Source organism: Condylura cristata, unplaced genomic scaffold (assembly GCF_000260355.1).
Source record: "Condylura cristata isolate star-nosed mole 26May11 unplaced genomic scaffold, ConCri1.0 scaffold00008, whole genome shotgun sequence".
Classification (NCBI taxonomy): domain Eukaryota; kingdom Metazoa; phylum Chordata; class Mammalia; order Eulipotyphla; family Talpidae; genus Condylura; species Condylura cristata.
In genome coordinates, this window is record NW_004567109.1 from 10,542,588 (window position 1) to 10,552,473 (window position 9,886).

The following is a 9,886-nucleotide window of genomic DNA, read 5'->3' on the forward strand; positions in this document are numbered from 1 at the left end:
GATAAATTATTTTTAAAAAGTTGCTCCAGGGACATTCTCCCAGTGATAATAATACTTTCACTGGGAAATTGTTGGAATATAAAGCTCACAGAGGTCTCAGGTGGGTGCATAGTAAATCCATGTGAACACTGGTCAAATACTAAAATCCTGGGCCCTGACACACCTGGAAGCTGTCTGCTCTAGGCCATTATCATCGTGCCGCTCCAGGCCTCAGTTCCCTTGCCTGAGAAATGGGGCAAATCATATCTGCTTCCTAGCACCACTGTGAGAGTTAAAATAAATCTGGATGGGGGTCTCTCCCTGGTAGCCTATGGTGTAAGTCTCAGTGCCATCACCACTACTGTCTGAGTTGGATGCCCGGCCAGGGAGCTGACCCACATGGCACAGCAGACCTCTCCTGTCCTGCCTTTCTATGAAACGTTGATTGGTGATTTCATGAGTCCAGAGCCTTAATTTTCTCAACTGTAAGAGAGATAATGAGGCGCACCTGACAGGGTGTTGCAACTCGTTTTCCTTCTCTCGCCTCCGGGATGAAGCTGGTGGGGTTTAAGGGTTAAGGCTGCCACCTAGGGGTGAACTCGGGCAAGTGCAGAAGGACTGTGGACTCGAGAGGAGTGAAAGGTTCAGGCCGGCTGGGAAGGCCCGGGTTACCAGCCTGGCCAGATTCTTTCCAGATGTTTCCAGACTCTGAAGATGTTTTCCACAGATGCTGGGTCCTGTGGAGGTGGCTCCACGCTGGAGAAAGGAAATTAGATTCATGCCCCACAGAGGTGCCCAGAGCAGCCTGGGGAAGCGCCTCCTACAGTTTGAATGACTAATTATTGTTCGCCTTTTCTGCAGCCGGAGCTCTTGAAACCTCTGTGCTCTAAAGTTTAAGTTCTAGCAAGTGGTCCCCCTCACTCCCACCCCCACGACCTCCAGCTCCCTTCACAGAGGACTTTACATTTTGATCAATCACTTACCCCCGACTCCGGCTCCCACCTCCCTGATCTTCTCTCTGACTGGAAGCCCCTCTCCACCTCTGCCACCAGGACAAAAAGGCTGTTTCCCCCCAGTTCATTGAGAATGTTGTGTGCACTAGATACATGTGTGATCTCAAACAACGCTCAGTAAAAATAAGTGAATCTTTGCCCCCCCCCCCCCCCGTGGTGCAGCAGGTTAAAGCGCAGCACGGCAAGCTGGCCGCAGCTCCTCCAGGGAGAGTTCGATCCCATGGGGAGCTGACCCACACAGCACAGCAGACCTCTCCTGACCCGCCCACTGCTCCCCTCAGCAATGTATTTCATCAGTCTGCTTGTTTTGCTCCCTACTCTGTCTCTGGTGAATCCTCTCACCCCTTGCACCTCTGGCCTGCATCCCAGTTCTGTATGCATACATAAATAAAAATATTTTTTAATGAATTTTAGGGCCCTCCTTGTGGCTCAGCAGGTTAAAGCACAGCACTGAGAAGCTAAAGCCACTTCAGCATGAGTTCGATCCCCACCCTGGAGGTGATCCACATGGCACAGCAGACCTCTCCTGACCCGCCCGCTGCTCCCCTCAGCAGTGTACTTCGTCAATCGTCTGTTCTGCTCCCCACTCTGTCTCTGGTGAATCCTCTCACTGCCCTGCACCTCTGGCCTGTACCCCAGTTCTGTATGCATACATAAATAAAACTATTTTTTAATGAATTTTAGGGCCCTCCCTGTGGCTCAGCAGGTTAAAGCACAGCACTGAGAAGCTAAAGCCACTTCATGAGTTCGATCCCCACCCTGGAGGTGATCCACATGGCACAGCAGACCTCTCCTGACCCGCCCGCTGCTCCCCTCAGCAATGTATTTCATCAGTCTGCTTGTTTTGCTCCCTACTCTGTCTCTGGTGAATCCTCTCACTGCCCCTGCACCTCTGGCCTGTACCCCAGTTCTGTATGCATGAATAAATAAATCTTTTTTTTTAAGTGAATTTTAAATCTGCAGATTAAGTGAAATCTGGGACAGCAAAATCAAATAGTCTGAACATTTACTAACATTGAAAATGAACACTCACAATATGGAAATAAGTGAGACATTGGGTCTTTGGAGGTGATGTTCATCACCCCCACACTGGACGCCTCCTCACCCCTCTCCCCAGCTCCTGGTAGGAACCTCCATCTGTTGTCAGTTCACATTGGAGTTGTTCTCCTGTTCTGTCCTCTGCTGGATCAAAGCAACCTCTTCTTTATCTTTGCAGAGTAGAAGCTTATTGAACTGAAATCAGTGAAGGCCCTTTGGAATAGTAGAAAGCCCACTCCTAATTCCTTCCCAGGAAAGCCTTTGTCTACTGTCGGGATCTATTTTTCACTCATGGTGGGGAAAGGGGGGTGAGGCCACGGAGGTCACAGGGACAGAATTCTCATGTACCTCTTCTCCCGGCCCGTGAAGAGGGGAAAAGCATAACTTCTCCCTTCTAGCTCTGCCCGTCCCGAGCCTCAAGGACCATTTCTTGTTACCTAGAGCAGATCTTCTCCTGCCCCAAAGTATTGCTAATAATAGCAAAGGGGGCACATTCACACCCAGCAATCTGGCAATCATGGAGCAGGTCCCAGCTGTGACCAAGGACACCCTACTTACGTGGCAAGGCTGGAGGTTGGATTTATTTACGATATGCCTGTCACACATGATCATCATGTCACCCCATGAGGTATGTGTTATCACTCCCACTTTGCAGAGGAAGAAACAGAGACTCAGAGAGTTTAGGTAATTTGCCCTAGGTCACTGGGCTGGTGACGGTGGCTGAGGTCACTCTGCCCTCCCTCTGGGTCTCCTCTGAAAACACTGGCATTAGCATTGTGCGTAGGGAAGAGCACCCCCATCACAGGCTCCTTGTAAGGATTAGATCTAATATGTGTGAGCATCCCCAAGGCAGGACATACCCAGGAAGAGGTCATGATTTTTGTTCCTCTTCAGCGTGGACAATTGCAACATCTGGCCACCAGAGGGAAGCCGCGGGCTGGAGACCTAAGCCCTTTCCCTGGGCCACTGGGTCAATGGTTAAAGACTTGGCTGAACTCTTTTTTTCCTGTGCCTGACTCTGGGATCAAGGATCTAGCTCACCAGTGTAGAACCTCACCAAACGGACCTTCCTGCAAAAGTAGTAAGGTTTATGCCTTCCCGGCAGCCAAGGTCCCTATGCCAACACCAAGTCTGAGACCAGGGAGGGTGGGAGGATGAGCACGAGGGGAGCCCAGCTGTGTCCCATTTGGCGGTGGTAGTGGTGGGGGGCAGCAATTATCAGCAATGCCCCTTCTGCTGGAGGCTGGGTTCTGCAGCCACAGCTGCAGGGTGGAGGGTGGCAGGGAGGGCTTTGGAATTGTCTCCCTAGTGGTTTCCATGGTTACAGATTGATGCAGGCAGCCCACTAGGCTGGGTCCTTTATCTGCATTGTCTCCTGGGGAGACAATGGGCTTTGGGGATGGGGGTGGGGGAGCACTAGGAGCAGATCACTGCTGCAGCAGGGCCCCTCCTTTATGGTGCCCCTGACCCCAGCTGCTGGGGCTGAGAGTGAGGCCTGGGGTCAGTTTGGGGAACACTCCCAGCTTTAGGGTACACACAACTGCCACAGAAGCCTGGAGAGGCCATCTTCTGCATTGGAAACGGCAAAGCTGAGGAGCCCTAGAATGAAAGGCACACATTTTGGTGATTAAATCATGATTGCGTGCCTCACTGCTGTGACATGGGCAAATTGTTTTCCGTGCCTGAATCTCAGTTTCTTCACCTGGAAAGCAGGGACAATTCCTACTTTATAAAGCGACTGAGGGTCCTCCCTGGCAGTGCAGGGGTTATAAAGTCCCAGCGTTATCAAGCTATCACCAGCTGCTGCAGCATGAGTTCCATCCCTGGCCTGGGAGCTGACCCACATGGCTCAGCAGGCCTCTCCTGTCTCACCCACTGCTCCCCCCAGCAGTGTATTTCAGTAGATCTGCCTGTTCTGCTCCCCAGTCTGTCTCCCATGAATCTTCTCACCCCCACCCCACCTCTGGCCTACATCCCAGTTCTTATTTGCATAAAAAAATAAATCTTTAAAAGCTGATTGGAAGCACTGCAAGACTCATAAAGGATTAAATGAGATAATGACAGGAAAGTGCTTCGAAAAATAGAAATCCAATCCCTAACCCATAGCCTTTGGGGACTGAAATCTACCTGAAAAATGTCACACAGGATCACAGGGAACAGTATAACCTGGATGAGTTGAATCTTTGGTGCTGTCCAGATAAGAGATTTTCGGCAAGAAGCAGGACTTGGTGAGGGTAGAGACTAGCCTCAGAATCAGAAATTATTGTAGCAAGATCTTCCACATTGAGTCAAAAAAAAAAAAGAAGAAGAAGAAGAAGAAAATCCAAAGCTCAGAGCAGTGAAAGGACTTAGCTCCCTGCCACCGCCCAGTTTAATCACCTTGCCCGCAGCCACCTTCTCCAGGGCGGGTGGGGTGTGTGGGTGGAGAGGAAAGGAAGGAGCAAGGGAAAGCTGTTGTCTTTTATGGGACACTTTTATGAGGCAAGTTGATCATTAGCCCCATTTTATAGATAAGAACACTAAGGCTGGCACCCAGCTGGATTGGCTACAGAAGGCTTAAGACCTAAGAATAAAATGAACTTGTGTATCAATGGAAGACAAAACTCATGCAGGGAAAACATGCCCCCACCCCTTTAAATCATTGGGAGTAGGAGATGCGGACTTTTAAATATCTCTCCCTCATCCTTCCATGATGCTGCACTTACCCTGGGCCTCCCACCCTTGGGGAGGGTTCCAGAAATGAGAGCTCTTATCACCATCAGGGTTATTATCAAGTTTATTACTGCACAGTCAATGCTGGGCATAGAAAAGTAAATAAACTCCTGCCTATCTTTGAGGAATTCAGCCTTGTGAGAGGGCAGAGAGGGCGCAAGACCAAATATCTCTGACCTTTTTTGACTTCACGCTTTACAGAGCACTTTCTCCGGACTACCTCACTGAAGACTCAAGACAATCTCTTACTGCAGGTGTCCTTCCCAGTTTAGAGATAAGGAGAGCAGGCGCTGTGGGCTTCAGGGAGTTACCCAGACCTGGTAAAACATGAATTAATTATGAAATAGAATCAGAGGAGGAAAGGGATAACAGATATATTGAAATGCAATAAAATATATGAATTATGTGAGTCCCACAGACCAAAGCCTTGTCTATTTTAAGAATATATCAAAGATAATTCTTACTGAGTTAGAAAACTAGTTCCATTTATTTTTTTTAAGATTTATTTTATTTATATATCCATATAAGAGCTGGGGTACAGGCCAGAGGTGCTGGGGGTGAGAGTATTCACCAGAGACAGAGCGGGGAGCAGAACAGGCAGACAGACTGAAGCACACTGCTGAGGGAGCAGCAGGCGAGACAGGCGAGGTCTGCTGCACCATGTGGGTCAGTTCCCTGGCTGGGGATCGAACTCCGCTGCAGTGGCCACAGTTAGATTCATAGTGCTAAGACTTAACCCCATACACCACCAGGGAGGCCCAGAAAATCAGTCAGGTTTCCAAGACTTCTCACCTATGGAACCAGGATTATGTGCCAGGCAGATTTTATGTGTTTCTTCAATCCTTGCAATAATGCTGAAAAGTGGAAATGATCAGCTCACTTGCACAGATGAGAAGCTGAGGCTCAGAGAGGCCAAGCAACCCACCCACGACTGCACAGCCTGGACAGATGTGCAATACTCAGGTTAAGATTCTGATATTTGAGTTAAGAGATGGAGCCAGGATTTCGTTCCAGGTCAGCGTGGCCAGGGAATCCTGCGGGCGCCTTCTTGCCCAGCTCCACAGAGGAGCCTCCACCCGAAGGAGGCAGAGTGGGCCTTTGTCCAAGGCCAAGAGTGTCTGCACCAGCCCCTCTGGGAAGCAGCACCGCCAGCACGGCCTCCTCAAGGTGTGTGTGTACGTTCCTGTCTGCTCACATGCACACGTGTGGCCACGGAGCCACGGATGCCGGTGTCACCCAGCCACGTGGTAAAACTCGAGTACATCTTCCTGAACTGTCCATTTTACCCAAGGGAAAAGAAATGGAGACAGGGCCTCTCTGGTGGCACAGGGGCTAAAGTCTCAGCGCTATGAAGCTAGCACAGCCACTGTGGCCTGAGTTCTCTGCTCAGCCAGGGAGCTGACCCACTCCCTAGCTTCTGCAGATGCAGTCGTTCTCCCTCCGCCTCCTCTTGGTAAGATTCTAAGGGCTGCCGTGGTGACAGCTCACTGTGTGGGGCTCTGCTGTCTGGTTTCCTCTTCTCACAGCCCACAAAAGAGGGGCCATTGGGCGTTTTACGGATGAAAATGGAGGTTCCAGGTCTCCCTGGTGGGGCAAGAGGCTAAAGCGCAGCTCTAAGAAGCTGTCTGCAGCCACTGCAGCCTGAGTTTGATCCCAGCCAGGGAGCTGACCCACAGAGTGCGGCAGACCTCTCCTGTCTCCCCGCTGCTCCCTTCAGCAGTATATTTCAGTAGATCTGCCTGTTCTGCTCCCCGCTTTGTCTCTGGTGAATGCTGTCACTCCCCACATCTCTGGCCTACACCCCAGTTTCTCAACGTAAAAATAAATAAAATCTTTTAAAAAGAAAGAAAAGGAAACTGAGGTTCCAAGACCCCAAAGTAGATGCAATAGGAGTTAGAGGGGGTCACAGTGTTGTAAACCCACCTTACAGCAGTAAAAATTAACTAAATTTAAAAAACAAAGAGAAAACCCAGGCCCAAGAGGCAGGGTCCCTCAGCCAGTCACACAGCTAAGAAGTGCAGAGCAGCTGGCTCCTAGCTGTCTGCCCACAGGGCTGGCATCCATGCCCAGGACACCATGCCCAGGACACCACCACCATCAGTGCTTCCTACCCACCCCCAGCGCCCATTCTCTTTAAAACATGGATGTTCTTACCAGGGTGAGCCTGGACAGGCGACCTCAACAGACTGAAGCTTTCTGCTTCCACCTACGAAAACAAAAATACTTGTCTCACTAGAAATATAAATCATGATAATGAGAAAGTCGGAGCTGGGCACTAATGGGCATGTGAAGATCCGGCATCAGCTCCTGGCCTGCCATGGGAATCTTCCCGCGTGAGCTTGGGTGAGTCATTCCTCACGCTAGGACTCAGCCTCTCTGTGAGAGGGCGACGAGGTCATGCCAGCGGTGACGAGGTGACAGAGGACCTGCCCTGAGCTGTAGCTTGCAGGAGATTCACATGCAGCTGTTCCCTGAATCCTCACCATGACTCTGGCCGTGTCCAGGTTTCTGCGCCAGCCCCTGCAGACCCCACCCTGTCCACTGGGCAGATGCTCCTGGTGGAGAACACAGGCTGGCCTGGCCTCCTGCAATGCTCCACACCGACAACACTGCCGCCCAGAGAGATGAGGAAGGAATGGAGTTAGGGATCCCACCAGCAGGCCCAGCCAGGGGCTGGGGCCCCCGAGCAAGGGTGTCCCGTCTTTCTGGGTGCCATCCAATGGAATCGGCACAGCCACAGCACAGCATGAAGGCGCTGGAGTGATAGCATAGCTGAGACTTGACAGAGCTCGGATTTCACCCACACCTGAGCCCCAGAATCACAGAGGGAAAGCGCAGCATCCGATCCTTGAATAATGTCATTCCATTCCACTTTGTTTCTGTTTAACGTTGATGAGGAAAAAATAATCCCGGGCAACCAGCTGAACTGGGAGGACATTATCTGAGGACTTACTTTCTTTATACATCATTTTGCTTACGGTTTCCAAGAACCTACTGACGATGGCAAGGAGGACTACAGTGTCTGGACCCGCGTGAGTGGTTTGTATCAAATTTTAAAGAAGCAGCACTGGGTGTGGAAGTTGGGTTGGTGATCTGGGCTCTGACATTTATTCCTTTGATCCCTAATACCCGTGAGCCCTATGCACCAGTGAATGCCATCAAATCTGCAGTGGACAAAGTGATTGGCAGGACTTGAGGCCCCTGAAGGCCCACCTGGATGAACCCTCCATGGAAGCTGGGGTTAACTTCTCATACACCCCGGCCCAGAGCAAGACCTGCCAAGGAGACTGGTGGGGAACAGTCAAGTTGGTGTCCTCTCATTAAGCTGGTGTGAGTTGGGGTGGGGGGATATGGTCACCTGTCCTGGTGGTCTCCCCAAGTCCTAGTCTTCTCCATGCGTAACCTAGAGTGACACAGTACCCCCAGGCATCTTGAAAACCCCTTTTGTGCTGAAATGACACAGGCAAGAAACAAAGGAAGGTTCAAGAAGAACCTGGATCAGTGAGCAGGCTGGTTATTTTAGGATGTCTGCTATGCACGGGGTACCTCACTGCCACACAATTCCACACACACTTAGCCCCAAACTGACCAACTGCCAGCTGGCCAGTGACTACCTCCACTCAGCGAAATGGGTTCCATGTGTTTTCATAAGGATCCAGCGAAGTCCCCTCACCCTGCTTCCGCTCACACTTGGCCACCAGATTCATTTGTCCCTAATGGGGGTGTGAGGGAGGGGGCTAGGTGGTAATGACAAGGAGATGAAGCTCTAGGGATTCCTTTTTGGGGTCCTCAGGGTGAGGGGCTGTGCAGGCCTCACGTGTCCCCCCTCTAAAATAGCAATAACAATCCCTGTCCAGGGTAGGCAGAGGATGGCAACAGTCCTCAAAGAAGCTAGGAGGCTTGGGCTCCAGTCTGGCTTTGAGAACTACTGATTTGCTGTGTGTCGCTGAGCTGGTGCGTTTCCCTCTCTGGGCCACAGCTATGACCTCTGAGGACTCTCTGTCCCTGACAAGCCTTCAGTGTATGAACAAATGACAGAAGGAACGGGAGAACACCGACTTAACTGTTAAACATGGGTAGTTGCAGGGTGGGGTCCCTGGAAAACTTCAGGCCTCCCAGGCCTATGCTATGCCAGTCTGGGCTCCCTGTGACCACGGTGTGGCCTGGGGAGGGCTTCTGCCTCTGGCTTCTGCCACAAAATACCAAAAGGGTGGTGTTGAGGGGAGGCAGTGTCCCCAGAAGAAAGGTCAGCCCCACGGCTTGGGTGGTCACCCCCAGTCACCATGGGATGTGATTCTGAGTGCAGTCCCCCTCTTCTTTATCTGGCATGTTGAAGGCAAACCCTAAGTCCTGGCTGCAGGGTGACCTACTACCCCGATTTCCACATCCACAGGTCCCATTCAAAGACTGACACTGACCTTGCCGGCTGATAGCGCTCCGGCGCCCTCACACCCTGCCTGCAGCGGGCCAGACTGGCGGCCTTCGACCCACACACATCCCCAAACGCTGCCACGGTGGCTGAATCCCAACTCTGTTACCCCTCACTCCAGTTTCGGGCTGAACCCTGATTTCAGCCACCAAGTGACCCCTTGACCTTGCCACCGACAGACCCTGAACAGCAGAGATAATCAGAGAACAATTAAACGCTAAACTCGAGTGAAATGGGACTGCAGAGGGGGCGGGGGGCGGGGGCACTGGAGCGCAGGGCAGAGGCTTCCCGGAGGACCCGGCGGGCCCGGGGTCACACTCGGAAGGTCGGAGAGGCCTCGTGCGGGGCACATCGCAGGCGCTCGAGGAATGCGAGTTGCCTGCAAGAATGAAGGAAGGAAGGAACGCGGTGCGATCCAGCGCGGCCGCCGGGCCGGGGCAAAGCTGCCGAGGCAGGAAACGGGCGGGGGCGCGCCGAGGCTGCGGCGGCTCGAGCGCAGCTGGGGGCAGCGGGAGAGCAGTCGGGTCAGCGACTCGGCTGGGTGGGGGGGCCCCCCAGGCCGGGAGGCTGGGAATCGGGAGGCCGCGCTGCTGGCAGAGCGGCGGGGGCGCCGCGAGGCTCCGGATGGGCTGGGAGCCCCGCCCGCAGGCTGCGGAGGGAGCCGGAGCCAGAGCGGAGCCAGAGCTCAGACATCCGGGCGCCAGCGAACACCTGC